Source organism: Lycium barbarum, chromosome 9, assembly GCF_019175385.1.
Source record: "Lycium barbarum isolate Lr01 chromosome 9, ASM1917538v2, whole genome shotgun sequence".
Lineage (NCBI taxonomy): Eukaryota > Viridiplantae > Streptophyta > Magnoliopsida > Solanales > Solanaceae > Lycium > Lycium barbarum.
In genome coordinates, this window is record NC_083345.1 from 42,883,377 (window position 1) to 42,900,044 (window position 16,668).

Sequence of the window (16,668 nt, forward strand, 5' to 3'; positions counted from 1 at the left end):
TTAATTTTGAGATTAGTATGTTTGGAACCACTTCATTAGATGAAACCATTTTACTAAAAGATCTGAAAACAATTTTGTGTTTTACTTGAGATTTCACCATGACAATGATGCGAGTATAACTCTTTCCATTTTTTTACCCTTGGAAGCATAATCTCTTTGTTGCATTATTTAATGTAGAATGTCGAGTTCCCTGTGTATTTCCTCATCTTGTATTATATTTATATGTTTACCTGTTAATTTATATTCTTGGGAGTTGGTAGCTAATTATATTATTTTTGTTCACTCCATACTTTACTGTGTAACCGAAAGGTTTAAGAATATTAACTAAACTATTAGCGTTATATGTGCTCACGAACTAGAAGAAATGATATTGAACTTTATGTGGGGTTTTAGCCGGTATAATGTTCGCTAGATTTGTTTCGCGGAGCGTCGTTTTATATAAAGTTATAACTGTTGAAATGCTAGTTTGCTTACTTTGATCAAGAATCTTTATTATTTAATTTTTTCTTTGACTAATTAAATATTAAGAACAGACAAAAAGGGGATCTACCTTGTTTGCTTTGGGCTATAGAAATTAATATCAATTTTGAAGTTGATATATGCATATGCTTAAGTAGATTTATTCACCTAATGATATATGTGTGGTCTCAAGGTGTAAACACATCTCTGATTATGAGCTACTAATTTTACCTAATCAAATTAAGAAGTAACGAACATATGGTGCTACCCTTCTTCTGCTGCTAATTTGATTTTGAAATGAATGGATAAGTTTTCCCTTTGATGCACCTTCAGAATAATAATTTTTTTTTAGTTTAATCATGTCATTTGTTAATTCTCTTTGTTTTTAACTGACCAAGCCTATCTCGCATTTAAAAAAAAATTATTCTCTTTTCCGCTATATGAGAAATATTTGTCTGTAATTTTCGTACTTGCTAATTTGCTAACATGTTTTCAATTATTTTAGTTTAAGCGCTATCTTTCAATGTGCGAAATGCTGCCTAGCCAAAATGCATGCTTTATGTGATCATGCCATTAACAACTGACGCTACACCTATAAGTGTGGCGTCTGTATTACTAAAATTTCTTCTCTTTTGCGAGGAACTGCTATCCATGGAACCTATCAAGAGCTCGCTATCCAAAGAAATTAAGGAAGTCCTGGCAAGCGATTAGGTACGACATATGATCAAGTGGAATGACTTGTCACGGGAAACTCAACGCAAGTGGAGTCATCGGCGCAAGCGGAGCTAGGTACATCGGGAAATGATGAAAAAGGCCGGTTAAAGCTGACTTCTTGTATGAAGCGCATCTATAGCCTTATAAAAAAATAAAGCAACTCGTTTCTCCTTCCTTTCTAATTTCATATGTCAGTCTTTTCAGAAGTCTCAAAACTTGACAACTTTTAATACTACACTAAATTGCTGACATGCTTTCATACAATCTAAACATCAGAACATTTTTATGCTTCACATAGCTTTTCTTAAATGCTTACTATTTTATTTAGTACTCTTGGAGATATAAAAGAATTCTTTTCATCTCGTTTTAAGGCATCTAAGACATTCGATCATAGCAAAATAGAATAGACGGAGTAACATCGCATTGGGCCCGTTCTCAGCCTTATCATGTACTGATCCCACATTATTCTCCTACTCTTAGCTTTAAATTTATATATTGTTAATTTATTATTTATTTCAATCCTTTACATTGAATTTGCCACCAAAATTATTTATTTCAATCCTTTACATTGAATTTGCCACCAAAATTAAGGTGGCACACATTTTACTAACCATTTTACTATCCTTATCTTTTCTAAGTATGTAAGGCATGAATAATACTAGCATAATAAAGAAATCATGAAACATGAGATGCAGATATAACCTGTTTACCCTTTAAAAGAAAACACATGTCATACATATCACATATACCATCGTTGTTAACCCGCGTCCGGGTAACCATCACACGCCGCCCACTAGTGGTGTCATGTCCAGCCCTTTAGGCACGGTGTAATCATATGCAGCCCGCCTTAGCGGTGACATGCCTGGCCATCTAGGCATGGTGTAATCGTATGCAACCCGCCTTTACGGTGACATGTCCGGCCATCTAGGCACGGTGTAATCTCATCATCATATACTTATCATAAACATGCATTAGAACTCAAAGATAATCTATAACTATATCGGGGTGATGTAAGATCATGAACCCCCGATTCCATTATAGAGTAATCATAATCATCATAGCTCACCTTGAAGGAACTAGCATTTTAAGGTGAGTGTAACAATAATGAATATCATATCATAAGCTTTAGAATCTCTAGACTTAGACTCATCATCGTCATTATCATACTCGTAACATATCTCTTATCTTTATCTCATGAGAAGCTCTTTATAAACATAGACTCATAGTTTCCGGAATGTAAGAAAGTCATGGAAAAATAAAGGAAGTCGTGTCATAGGAATCATGCCTTAAGAAAAGAAAGGACTAACCTTACATACCTTTACGTTTCGCTAACTTAATCACTTGAACGCTTCCCTCCAATATTCACGTTTCTACATTCAAGAGAGTTCGTACTAACATTAGATAATCGAAAACATGCTTAGGCTTAAGCTAAAGCTAACGAAAATTGGGCAGCATCTCCTTTGTTTCTACAACTTCCTCCACATGGTAAAACAACTCCCAAACATCAATAACAATATTCCTAATGTTATAATCCATAACTTGAAAAGTTCAACGTTATTAAATTCCCAAAATTCCTCTCAGGGTCACTCATAACCATAGCCGTGTTATAACACCACATTCATCCTCATATAATGTTTCTCCAATATTCTTGATACCATTTATAACAAGATTATACTCATAACATCTCAAGAATTATGGTTCATGTCACCCTATTATTCAAGAGCACCATTTCTTCACATGTGAGCTCTATATTCTACCTTCTTCCACAATCCAAGTCTTTCAACCCCTCAATATCCCAAATAGTATGAAATGATCATAAAGCTTACCTTTGATTAAGTAGGGATGGGCTTTGGATGGAAATGCTTCACTTGAAGAAAAACCCTAGCTTCAATCCAAGGAGATTTCTTGACTTCAAGCAACCCTAGCTACCATTCTTACACTTGATTCCCTTGAATTTATGATATTGATCTTTGATTTCCTTTGAATTCTTGTGGATGAAGGGTGTAGAATGTTCTAGAGACTTGGAGAGAAGTGGAGAAGTGAGAAAAATGAAAATAATGACGTGGGGTCTTGTATTTATAATTGGAAAAATCTGACCCTTCGTGCATTCTACGGATACTTATACGGTCCATATAAACTTATACGGTCCGCATAAGTGGCCGTGAAATCGCCCCAACAACAACTCGTTTCTGTAACCATTATACGGCACATTATACGGTCCGTATAATTTTATACTGTCCGTATAAGTGACCGTATAACCCATCGGTGATGGACATTCACTGTAACGGTTATACGGACCGTATAATATTATACGGACTATATAAATTGGTCGTATAATCCACTTTTCTCCGAACTTATTCTTGTCATTTCGTTTGATCTCCAATCCTTATGGAACCTTCTTGGCACTTGTTTAACACTTCAAATTAACTTTTCTCCGAACTTGTTCTTGTCATTTCGTTTGATCTCCAATCCTTATAGAACCTTCTTAGCACTTTTTTAACACTTCATTAACAATCTAAGGCGCATTATAACTTTTCCTCAAGACATTATTAAGTCAACACTAACTCGATACTTTGTAAACCCTTTCCGAAACACAACGTATACTTCACCTTTCTTAACGAACTTTCTTCTCTTGCTTCAAACGTCTTTGGAATCTTAATGGGAACCGCTAAGTAATACTTCTTACTTATAGGAACACCATATACACTTCACCCTGTGTTGGTATATTTACTGTGCAACGACATAAATGTTTTTTCCAAGGTGTAACATTCTTCCCCCCTTTAAAAACATTCGTCCTCGAATGTTAAGTTCTCGGGAATTCTATGAAAATTTCGCCAGAGTTTCCCATGTAATATAGCACTACCATCCTGTCACAACAGCCCACAATAACAACGCCTCACAGGGCTACAACACAATAGAAATAGAGTATGGCCACACCCGACCAAAATCATGAAAAGAAAGCATACATACCTCATAACGTTGATGTCTCATCTTGGATCTCTTCCGGGGATGGAAACAAATGTGGGTACTTGGATTTAATGTTTTATTTCGCGTCCCAAGTCATTTCTTCTCGGTTATAATTTCTCCACAAGACTTTGACTGAAGCTACTTCTTTGTTTCTAAGTCTCTATACTTGCCTATCTAGTATGGCAATGGGTACCTCCTCATAAGCCAATTTCTCAGTAATCTGGACATCGTCTATCGGCAAGATTCTAGCAGGATCCCCAACACATTTACGGAGCATTGATACATGGAAAATTGGATGGACTGATTCAAGTTCTGGGGCCAAGTCCAGTTCATAAGATACTAGGCCTATCTTGCGGACAATCTTATAGGGTCCAATGTACCGAGGACTTAACTTTCCCTTCTTAACAAATCTCATCACGCCTTTCATCGGTGACACCTTTAGGAATACCCAATCATCCACTTGAAATTCTAAGTCTCATCGACGGTTGTCCGCATAAGATTTCTAGCGACTCTGGACGTCGTTAATCGATCTCAGATAACCTTGACCTTTTCCACCTCTTGTTGAATCAACTCAGGGCTTATTAGTTGTACCTCTCCTACTTCAAACCACCCAATTGGGGATCTACACTTTCTTCCATATAGGGCTTCATATGGGGCCTTTTGGATGCTGGAATGGTAGCTATTATTGTACGCAAACTCAATAAGAGGTAAGTGGTCATCCCAACAACCACCGAAATCTAGCACACATGCCCGTAACATATCTTCCAAGGTTTAAATAGTGTGTTCGTCTTTCCCTGTGCTAAGCCTTACCTGAGTACCTAAACCTTCTTAGAAAGACTTCCAGAATTTTGCTGTAAATTGTGCTCCTCTATCTGTGATAGATGTCGGGACACCATAAAGTCGCACGATCTCGTTAAGATACAACATTGCATAATCTTCTGCCGAATATGTGATTCTGACTGGAAGAAAATGAGCTGATTTCGTGAGTCTGTCCACGATCACCCATAGGGAGTCATACTTGTTTCGGGAACGAGGTAGCCCTATAGTGAAATCCATGTTAATCATTTTCCATTTCCAAGTTGGGATTTCCATTACTTGCAATAACCCTCCTGGCCTTTGATGCTCAATTTTCACTTATTGACAATTTGGACATTGAGCTGCAAATTCCGCTATGTCTTTCTTCATTCCATCCCACCAATACATTAATTTGAGATCGTGATACATCTTTGTCGCTCCCGAATGAATAGAATATCGAGAGCAATGAGCTTTTTCTAGAATATGACGATATAACCCTGCAACATTCGGGACACAAAGCCGGTCTTGATATCTAAGAACTCCATCTATAGAAACTTCAAATGGCGACTTCTCTTTCTCATGAAGTGTATCTCTATAGTGGCTCAACTGGGGATCTTCATATTGGCGCTCTCTCACCTCCATATCAAAGGACAAAATAGTTGGGTTGTGAATACCAATTCTTGCATCACACGAATCAATTAGACGAACTCCGAGGCTAGCTAGCTGGTGGAGCTCACGAATTAATTCTTTCTTCTCTGGAGGGATCTCACATAGACTACCCATTGATTTGCGGCTAAGTGCATCAGCTACTACATTCGCCTTCCCAGGATGATATAAAATACTCACATCATAATCCTTCAGCAGTTCTAACCACCGTCTCTATCGTAGCATCAACTCCTTCTACTTAAAAATATATTGGAGACTCTTGTGATCCATATAAATGTCAACATGAATGCTATACAAATAATGTCTCCACATTTTTAGCGCATGGACAACCGCCGCTAATTCAAGACCATGGGTCGGATAATTCTTTTAATGTTTCCGCATCTGCCTTGAAGCATAGGCGATGACTTTACTGTGTTGCATCAACACACAACCTAACCCCACACCAGAGGCATTAGAATACACAACATAACCGTCTGGTCCTTCTGGTAGTGTCAGAACTGGGGCCGAAGTCAATTTATCCTTCAATTCCTGAAAACTGCATTCACAAGCAACAGTCCATTGAAAGTTTACCGATTTATTAGTTAGCTTCGTCAAGGGTGCTGAAATAGAAGAAAACCCCTCTACAAATCTTCTATAGTAACCTGCCAATACCAAAAAACTACGGACCTCTGTAGGCGTTGTAGGCCTTGGCCAAGTCTTTACAACCTCAATTTTCTGGGTATCAACTCGAATGCCATCAGCTGAAATAACATGGCCCAGAAAAGTTACAGAATTCAGCCAAAACTCGCATTTTGAAAATTTTGCATACAATTCTTGGGTCCAAAGAATTCCAAGGACAATACGTAAATGGTCTGGATGCTCGGCCTCTGTCCGAGAGTATACTAAAATATCATCAATGAAAACGATTACAAACAGATCAAAAAGAGGCCTGAATACATTATTCATCAAATTCATAAACACTGCCGGAGCATTAGTTAACCCAAATGACATCACCCGAAATTCATAATGGCCATCTCTCGTTCTGAAAGCTGTTTTAGGAAAATCTTCTTCCCTAACTCTCACTTGATGATACCTCGATCTTAAATAAATTTTTGAGAACCACTTGGCACCCTGTAATTGGTCAAACAAATCATCGATTCTTGGAAGCGGATATTTATTGTTTATCATCACCTTGTTCAGTTGCTTATAATCAATGCACATCCGTAGGGAACAATCTTTCTTTCTCACAAATAGGACAGGTGCTCCCCACGGTGACGAACTAGGCCTAATAAACCCTTTCTCAAGCAAATCTTTCAGTTGTGCCTTTAGCTCTTTCAATTCTGCAGGAGCCATTCAATAAGGAGGAAAAGAGATCGGTTTAGTATCCGGTAACAGATCAATTGCGAAATCAATCTCTTTTTCTGGAGGAAAGCCCGGAAGTTCATCTGAAAATATATCCGAAAATTCATTTGTTACGGGGAAGGATTGGAAAGCCGATGGATTTGCTTCGGTGTCATGAACTTGGACTGGGTGATAAATATAGCCTTTAGCTATCATCTTCCTTGCCTTAGGGTAGGAAATAAACCTACCTCTTGGAGATGCTGTATTACCTTTCCATTCAAGCATGGGTTCTCTCAGGAATTAGAATCGGACTATTTTCATTCTGCAATCGACATTAGCATAACAAGAAGCCAACCAATCTATACCCATAATCACATCGAAAGCTAACATTTTCAGCTCAAGTAAATCAACTTTAGTCTGACGATAACATACCACAATTACACAATTCTTGTATGCTTACCTAGCTATTACTGGATCACCAACCGGAGTAGATACCTCAAAAGGTTTAATTGGCTCGGGTTTCACCCCAATACGGCCAACAATATAGGGAGTAATATAAGATAACGTGGAACCCGAATCTATCAATGCATAAACCTCATAATAGAATATAGATAGTATACCTGTAACCACATCCGGGGAGGACTCAAGATCCTATCGTTCGGCTAGAGCATAGATACGGGGCTGAGTGCCACCTGAACTGGATGCTCCCCCACTGCCCCTACCACGGCCTACTGGAATCTGGGGAGTTTGCCCTATCGGGCGTATAGATGAGGAAGAACCAGCTGCTAATCCTATGGGCTCAACCGCACCTCTACCGCACCTCGAGGGACAATCACGTATCAAGTGCCCAGTCTGTCCACAAACATAACAAGAATCTGAACCCTGGCGACACGGACCCCAATGTAACTTCCTGTACTGACTACATCGTGGGAGCATCGATCCCCTCTGGCTATAATCACCTTCAAACTGAGAACTCGAAGCTTTCGAGCTTTGATCATATCCTGAATGAATGGAACAGTCAAATCTCATAGCTGCAAACCGAAGCGGTGCACTAGTCGCCGATTGGCCTCAATGTCTAGAATATGACTGCCTTGATCCCCCTCTATTGTCGATGCCATCACCAACAGATCTAACCCTCTTACTCTGCCTCTATCAATATCGTGCTCACCCCTTTGCGGATGTTGCTGCTCTTCTAAGTTCTGGGCGTGGGCCTGAATACGGGAAATATCCATCCCCTCTTGCAATGAAGTTGTCAAGCAATCTTTGAACAAATGTGGCCCTAAGCCACTAACAAATCTATGCATTATATCTTCCATATCGGCCACCATAGTTGAAGCATACAGAGCTAATGAATTAAAGTGAAGGCTATACTCCCGAGCACTCATATTCCCTTTCCTTAGATTCAGAAACCTGTCAGCTCAGGCCCTTCGAACCTCGGGTGGAAAATAGTGGCGGATGAAAGCATCTACGAATTCTTGCCACACTGAGGAAGGTGCATTTTGTTTCTCGAAGATATCCAGTTATTATACCAAAGAACCGCTGCATTCCGGAGTCTATAAGATTCCAACTCCACAGATTCTGTATTGGAGGCAGAATAATTCTCAACGTTCTCAACATCTCATCAATAAAACCTTGCGGGTCTACATCCGGCTTGGACCCGAAAATTTTTGAAGGATTTAAACTCATGAAATCACGGGCTCTAGCACTAGTCGCCCTGTCACCTGGACCCATACTCTGCCGCTGTGCCTGAGCGACAACTAGCAGTGTCAATAGCTGAATAACTTCGGTCATTTGTTGACTCGAAGTACACGATGGAGGAACTGGAGGCATAGGAGCTGGAGCTGAAGCCCCCTCTTGCTCTTCTAGAATAGGCGGAGTGTGAGAGGTATTAGATGGAGCCTCATTATGAGATTAACCTTCTTCTACATTAGTTGGCGGCTCCATTTCTATCTGTCTTTCTGTCGTAGCCTTGCCCTTCTGGGCGGTTGTATCTTTTCTCTTTGGCACCATTACTGAAATCATAACGCACAATTAGGGAGGGGAAAATCTTATAACATGGTTGTATGGCACGATCTAATAAGAAGAAGAATGGTAATTTTTCCTAAATGCCCCGCAGCTTCTTATTTATAAGTGTGGCACGCTTCACATCCATAAATGAGACTCTGCTGGATACGGCTCGTAGACACACCCTAAGAGGGAACTACTCTGATACCACTTTTGTTACGACCCGACTTGGGGGCCATGATGGGTACCCGAAGCTGGCTATCGAGCACCTCTCATTACACAAGTCATCATAGTCATTCTGAACACATATAACTCCAAGGAAATACATGGATATACATAAGCCCTCACGGCTACAAAAATGATATACAAATGTCCAATGCTATCTTCATGGGACATCAACTACCCACACATACGTATCTACGAGCCTCTACTCAAGTACTAGACATAAGAACGAGACAGGACCCTGTCGTGCCCAAATATCTAAACAAAGTAATGTAGCAAAATAGCACCTCCCGAATAATGGAGTGCTCTTGTAAATCTGCTGATCAACTCCTATGAATCTGGGCCACCTCCCTATCTACCTGTGGGCATGAACACAGCTTCCAAAAGAAAAGGACGTCAGTACGAAATATGTACAAAGTATGTAAGGCATGAATAATACTAGCATAATAAAGAAATCATAAAACATGAGATGAAGATATAACCTGTTTACCCTTTAAAAGAAAACACATGTCATACATATCACATATACCATCATTGTTAACCCAAATCCGGGTAACCATCGCACGCCGCCCACTAGTGGTGTCATGTCTGGCCCTAAAGGCACGGTGTAATCATGTACAGCCCGGCTTCGCGGTGACATGCCCGGTCATCTAGGCACGGTGTAATCATATGCAGCCCGTCATCGCGGTGACATGTCCGACCATCTAGGCACGGTGTAATGTCATCATCATATACTTATCATAAAGCATGCATTAGAACTCAAAGAAAATCTATAACTATATCAGGGTGACGTAAGGTCGAGAACCCCCGATTCCATTATCGAGTAATCATAATCATCACAGCTTACCTTGAAGGAACTAGCATTTTAAGGTGAGGGTAACAATAATGAATAACATATCATAAGCTTTAAAATTTCTGGACACAGACTCATCATCATCATTATCATACTCGTAACATATCTCTTATCTTTATCTCATGAGAAGCTCTTTATAAACATAGACTCATAGTTTCCAGAATGTAAGAAAGTCATGGAAAGATAAAGGAAGTCGTGTCATAGGAATCATGCCTTAAGAAAAGAAAGGACTGACCTTACATACCTTTACGTTTCGCTAACTTAATCACTTGAACGCTTCCCTCAAATATTCACGTTTCTACATTCAAGAGAGTTCGTACTAACATTAGATAATCGAAAACATGCTTAGGCTTAAGCTAGAGCTAACGAAAATTGGGCAACATCTCCTTTGTTTCTACAACTTCCTCCACATGGTAAAACAACTCCCAAAAATCAATAACAACATTCCTAATGTTATAATCCATAACTTGACAAGTTCAACATTATTAAATTCCCAAAATTCCTCTCAGGGTCACTCATAACCATAGCCTTGTTATAACACCACATTCATCCTCATATAATGTTTCTCCAATATTCTTGATACCATTTATAACAAGATTATACTCATAACATCTCAGGAATTATGGTACATGTCACACTATTATTCAAGAGCACCATTTCTTCACATGTGAGCTCTATATTCTACCTTCTTCCACAATCCAAGTCTTTCAACCCCTCAATATCCCAAATAACATGAAATGATCATAAAGCTTACCTTTGATTATGTAGGGATGGGCTTTGGATGGAAATGCTTCACTTGAAGAAAAACCCTAGCTTCAATCCAAGGAGATTTCTTGACTTCAAGCAAACCTAGCTACCATTCTTACACTTGATTCCCTTGAATTTATGATATTGATCTTTGATTTCCTTTGAATTCTTGTGGATGAAGGGTGTAGAATGTTCTAGAGACTTGGAGAGAAGTGGAGAAGTGAGAAAAATGAAAATAATAACGTGGGGTCTTGTATTTATAATTGGAAAAATCTGACCCTTCGTGCATTCTACTGACACTTGTACGGTCTGTATAAGCTTATACGGTCCGTATAAGTTACCGTGAAATCTCCCCAACAACATCTCGTTTCTGTAATAATTATACGGCACATTATATGGTCCGTATAATTTTGTACGGTCCATATAAGTGATCGTGTAACCCATCAGTGGTGGACCTTCATTGTAACGGTTATAAGGACCATTATACGGACCGTATAATATTATACGGACTGTATAAATGGTCGTATAATCCACTTTTCGCCGAACTTTTTCTTGTCATTTCGTTTGATCTCCAATCCTTATGGAACATTCTTGGCACATGTTTAACACTTCAAATCCACTTTTCTCCGAACTTGTTCTTGTCATTTCGTTTGATATCCAATCTTTGTGGAACCTTCTTGGCACTTGTTTAACACTTCATTAACAATATAAGGAGCATTATAACTTTTCCTCAAGACATTATTAAGTCAACACTAACTCGGAACTTTGTAAACCCTTTTGGAAACACAACGTATACTTCACCTTTCTTAATGAACTTTTTTCTCTTGCTTCAAATGTCTTTGTAATCTTAATGGGAACCGTTAAGTACTACTTCTTACTTGTAGGAACACCATATACGCCTCACCCTGCGTTGGTATATTTACTGTGCAACGACATTTGTATATTTGTGCAACCCCTTTAAAAACATTTGTCCTCGAATGTTAAGTTCTCGGGAATTCTATGAAAATTTCGCCAGAGTTTCCCCTGTAATATAGCACTACCATCCTGTCACAACATCCCACAATAACAATGCCTCACAGGGTTACAACACAATAGAAATAAAGTATGGCCACACACAACTAAAAGCATGAAAAGAAAGCATACATACCTCATAACGTTGATGTCTCATGTTGGATCTCTTCCGGGGATGGAAACAAGTGTGGGTACTTGGATTTCATGTTTTATTCCGCTTCCCAAGTCATATGTTCTCGGTTATATTTTCTCCACAAGACTTTGACTGAAGCTACTTCTTTGTTTCTAAGTCTCCGTACTTGCCAATCTAGTATGACAATGGGTACCTCCTCATAAGCCAATTTCTCAGTAATCTGGACATCGTCTATCGGCATGATTCTAGTAGGATCCATAACACATTTACGGGGCCTTGATACATGGAAAATTGGATTGATTGATTCAAGTTCTAAGGGTAAGTCCGGTTCATAAGCTACCTGGCCTATCTTGCGGACAATCTTGTAGGGTCCAATATACCGAGGACTTAACTTTCCCTTCTTACAAAATCTCATCACGCCTTTTGTCGGTGACACCTTTAGGAATACCCAATCATCCGCTTGAAATTCTAAGTCTAGTCCTCGGTTATCCGCATAAGATTTCTAGCGACTCTGGGCCGTCATTAATCGATCTTGGATAACCTTGACCTTTTCCATTGCTTGTTGAATCAACTCAGGGCCTATTTGTTATACTTCCCCTACTTCAATGTTAGGCCCCGTGTTTTCGTACAATTGGAAATCGAGAAATAATTATGACTCGGGTGTTAGAAGGACATAAATTTAATTTTTGTGAATATGACTATGTTGGTTGTGAAATCTTTAATGCTAAGACCTCGGGGAAGGCCGAGGATAAAATTTGGAATTTTGGAAATTAGTTTCGGGAATTACAAATCGGGACTTTTCAAGAAGTGGGCCAAAGAAATAAAAAAATTACAATTGAAGCCCAAAGGAAAGAGAGGGGCCGGCCAAGCCCATTTTAAAAGGGTCATGTGCTATGCACATGACCCCAAAAGGATATATATCACTATGAAGACTTAGCAAAGTAGATGAAATAAAAAAAAAAATCAAGAACACCCCAACACTAAGGGTTCGGCCGAATAGAGAGGAGAAAAGAAAGAAAAATTCCAAGCTTGTGTGGTGATTCAAAAATCCTAGTTTCTACATATTTGTGAAGTACTCAAGACGCTCTCCGACGTGGTATAATTAGTTTGGCGTAAGATCGACGTTTGCGATAAGTCGGGGTTTCAAGGAAAGGTATGCATTTTGTCCCTTTTATGTTGTAGAATTGATATGAATATGCTAAGGATTGTAAATAGATAGAAATCCCGTGACTTGGAGGTTGGGGAAACAAACGTGGGTGTGTGTGTATAGTGTGTTGGCCGTGAGCTTTGGGGTGGATAAAATGGTTTGAATTGATCTTGTTTAAGTTGGCATAATGTGTTGTTGTGACCCTTATGTCGTAAATGATTGATTGGTGAACGAAATTGGCGTTGAAAAATGATTTTGGATACTATCGGAAAGTGTATATCCTTGGTATCTTTATGCGTATCAATGTATATTTTGGGTGCTAGAGACTTTAGATATGACTTTATAATGATAGCGATGAATTCGGAATGAAACGACGTTAGTTAGAATGTTCGTCGTGAAATTTTGATATTTTTGAAGAACTATGGAAACTAATTGATTTTGGTGCAATTTCGTGTATGTCTTAGGTTGTAATTGGAATGTGTTTGACTAATGTTGTATAGGTAAATTAATACAATTATGTGGATATAGAATTGGAGTTTTGAAAGTTTGAATGGAAGTTGCCAACTTAGATAACAAAGTAGAACTTTAAAGCTAGAATGGTGTGATTGTTGTTTATATTGTTTGGTTGATGTGTGGGCTGTTGTGGTTGGTTAATTTGAGCCGAGCTACGCCTCGGGGATGTTAGATTTATAGGGGAAATGCTGCCGAAATTTTGGTAGGCAAATATGGAGTTAAAGGCATTTTGAGCCTAAGAATCTCAATTGGTAACTTTGACCATTTGCAGATTTTTGACGAAACGGGACGGGACTTTTGGAAGGGCTTACGACGTCTGTGAGGTATGTAAAGCTTCCCGCTCCTTCATTTGGCATATCTTAGTGTGTCAGTCGGATATGAGACCTTCCGGAGCATTTCTGCTCCTCGAAACCCGATCCACAGAAACGTTACTATTCATTCAATTCAATTGAAGCCTAAAGGCTCCATTTTGGCTAGAATGCCACTATTCATCCAAAACCTATCGAAATGTGGTCGGGTAACCTAGAAATGATTATGTATGACCCTTGGCATATAACTGCTCGTAAAAATATGTTCGTCACCTCACTTCGACTCGAGGTGGGTCCACTACCCCAAAATGCCCGATTTGCCCTTCGGGCCATCTTTGAGAATAAAGTTGAAAGTACCACTTCTGATCTTTGGGACATCCTCCTACGGGGTATGTTTGGACAATTCGATGCGCTAATCTATGTTTTGAACTATATGGACCATTTTGGAAACGTTTTGCAAAATGAAACTTTATGTCGGCTAAGTATTCGACTATTTTGTATTCTAATATGACTTATGAGTTTACCTTGTTTTGAAACACTATTTTGAAATACGATTTGCATTTGTTTGCTCACGACTCCGCTCGTGCCTTATTATGACTTCGTTCACCGGTTCCCGGGCCGGTTTTGATTCGTGCGCCTTATGACAATTCGGCCGTATGCTGTGTTACGGTTCCCGAGGCTTCGCCATAGGGCCGGGTTCCGTTTGGAGTTATGCTGTGATATGGCTCGTGATGCGATACGCTCACCTATGATTATGCTTGTGTTCGGGGATGTACGGAGATTTGAAACCTTCTGGTGTTATGCTGTGTGTGGCGCCAGCGTCGGAGTGGCGACCACGTTCCTAAGCGTTTGCATGGTTCATTGCATTATGTATACATATTATGATTTCGATATAGATTTTGATCTACCCATTTGTACTCCACTTTGACATTTGATTTGCTTTCTCGGGTTTGATCCATATTTCTGTACTCCGTGCTTTACATACTCAGTACATATTTCGTACTGACCCCCTTTCTTCGGGGGCTGCGTTTTATGCCCGCAGGTGCAGACATCGGTGATCCTCCACAGTAGGCTTCACTTCTTGCTATTCCGGAGTACTCTATTTGATCCGGAGTCCACTTTTGGTACAGACTCTTTTGCTTTGTATATATTCGGTATATTTGACTATTTGGGTACGGCGGGGCCCTGTCTCGCCATATGTTTTTGTTTTGAGTTCGTAGAGGCCTGTAGTCATATGTGTGGGGCGAGGGTCCTATGTGTGTTTGTCTGATTCCGTTTTCTGGTCTTAAGGCGGTCTGTTTGTTATGCTGGCCCCAAATGGCCCTTATGCTTATATTTGCACTTTTGACCGGCGATGTCCATTCCGCCGCTCAGTTTGTATTTGATATGATATTTTGATTTGGCACGACCGCTTAAGACATATTTGATATCAATTATGTTCGATATGATTTCGAAAAAGTATGAAATAAGTTTGGAGTTGAAAATGAATGTGTGATTCGGTCTGGGTACCCAGGTAGGGTGCCAGTCGCGGCCCATCGGGCTGGGTCGTGACAAAAGTGGTATCAGAGCGGTTTGTCCTCGGAATGTCTACAGGCCGTGTCTCGTAGAGTCTTGTTTATCGATGTGTTGTGCACCACGTCTATAAGCAGGAAGCTACAGGGCATTTAGGATGTTACTTTCTTTGTAATCTTAGATCGTGCGATAGAGCTGAGCTATTAGGATGATTTTGATCTGACTCGCCTTTGTGTTTGCAGTGATGCCTCCGAAGAAGGCAACGGCGGCCCAGAAGGGCAAGGCGAGGATTGGAGAGACTAGCCAGTCACAGCGAGCTACCCGGGCTCGTGTCTATGATTTGCCTGAGGATGTGCCTCATTCTGAGGGGTCTGCTACACCCCCACTAGTACAGCCTGGAGCAGGACCTTCAGCAGCTCCAGAGGTCCGTGTACCCACACCAGAGACTCCAGCTCCTCAGCCAGGGGCGGAGGATAGGACCCTGAGGGAGGCTGTACAGCTGTTGACTACACTGGTAGCAGGACAGGCTCGCAGGCGCGGGCGGAGGGACGACGATGATGATGACAGGCGGGACAGCCTGAGAGTTCGGGAGTTTTTGCTATGTGGCCCTCCAGAGTTCTTCGGGTCTAAGCCCGACGAGGACCCCCATGACTTTATTCGGGGGATGCGACGCTCACTGGACTTGGTCAGGGCTTCAGGGACCGAGTCAGTTGAGCTGGCTTCGCACAGGGTTCGAGATGTGGCTACCCACTGGTACGAGACTTGGGAGCTGTCTAGAGGAGAGGGTGCCCCTCCAGCCACTTGGGATCAGTTTGTGACAGCATTCACCCGCCACTTTTTGCCTCCAGAGTTACGGCGGGCACGGGCTGATCGATTCTTACGTCTGCAGCAGAGGGGTCGGAGTGTTCGCGAGTATAACCTTGAGTTTGATTCTCTGGCCCGATATGCACCGGCCGTGGTATCAGATATGTCCGATCGGATGCACAGATATGTTATGGGATTGGACCGATATTTGGTTGATAGTTGTATGGCAGTGTCATTGCAGGCAGACATGGACATTTCCCGGCTTCAGGCCTATGCGATGGGTATGGAGGACCGTCGCAGATCTGATCCTGCTGGCAGAGATCGAGACAGGAGGCCGCCCAAGAGGGCTAGATCCGTGGGTTATTCAGGGGATTCTCGAGGCGGACAGCCTCAGCAGCAGCAGCAGTCTGACAGATATTTTCCTCCTTCCGGCCGGGGTACTCAGTCAGGTAGCCGGAGATTCGACAGTACGGGACCGTCTGGGGCCGGTCAG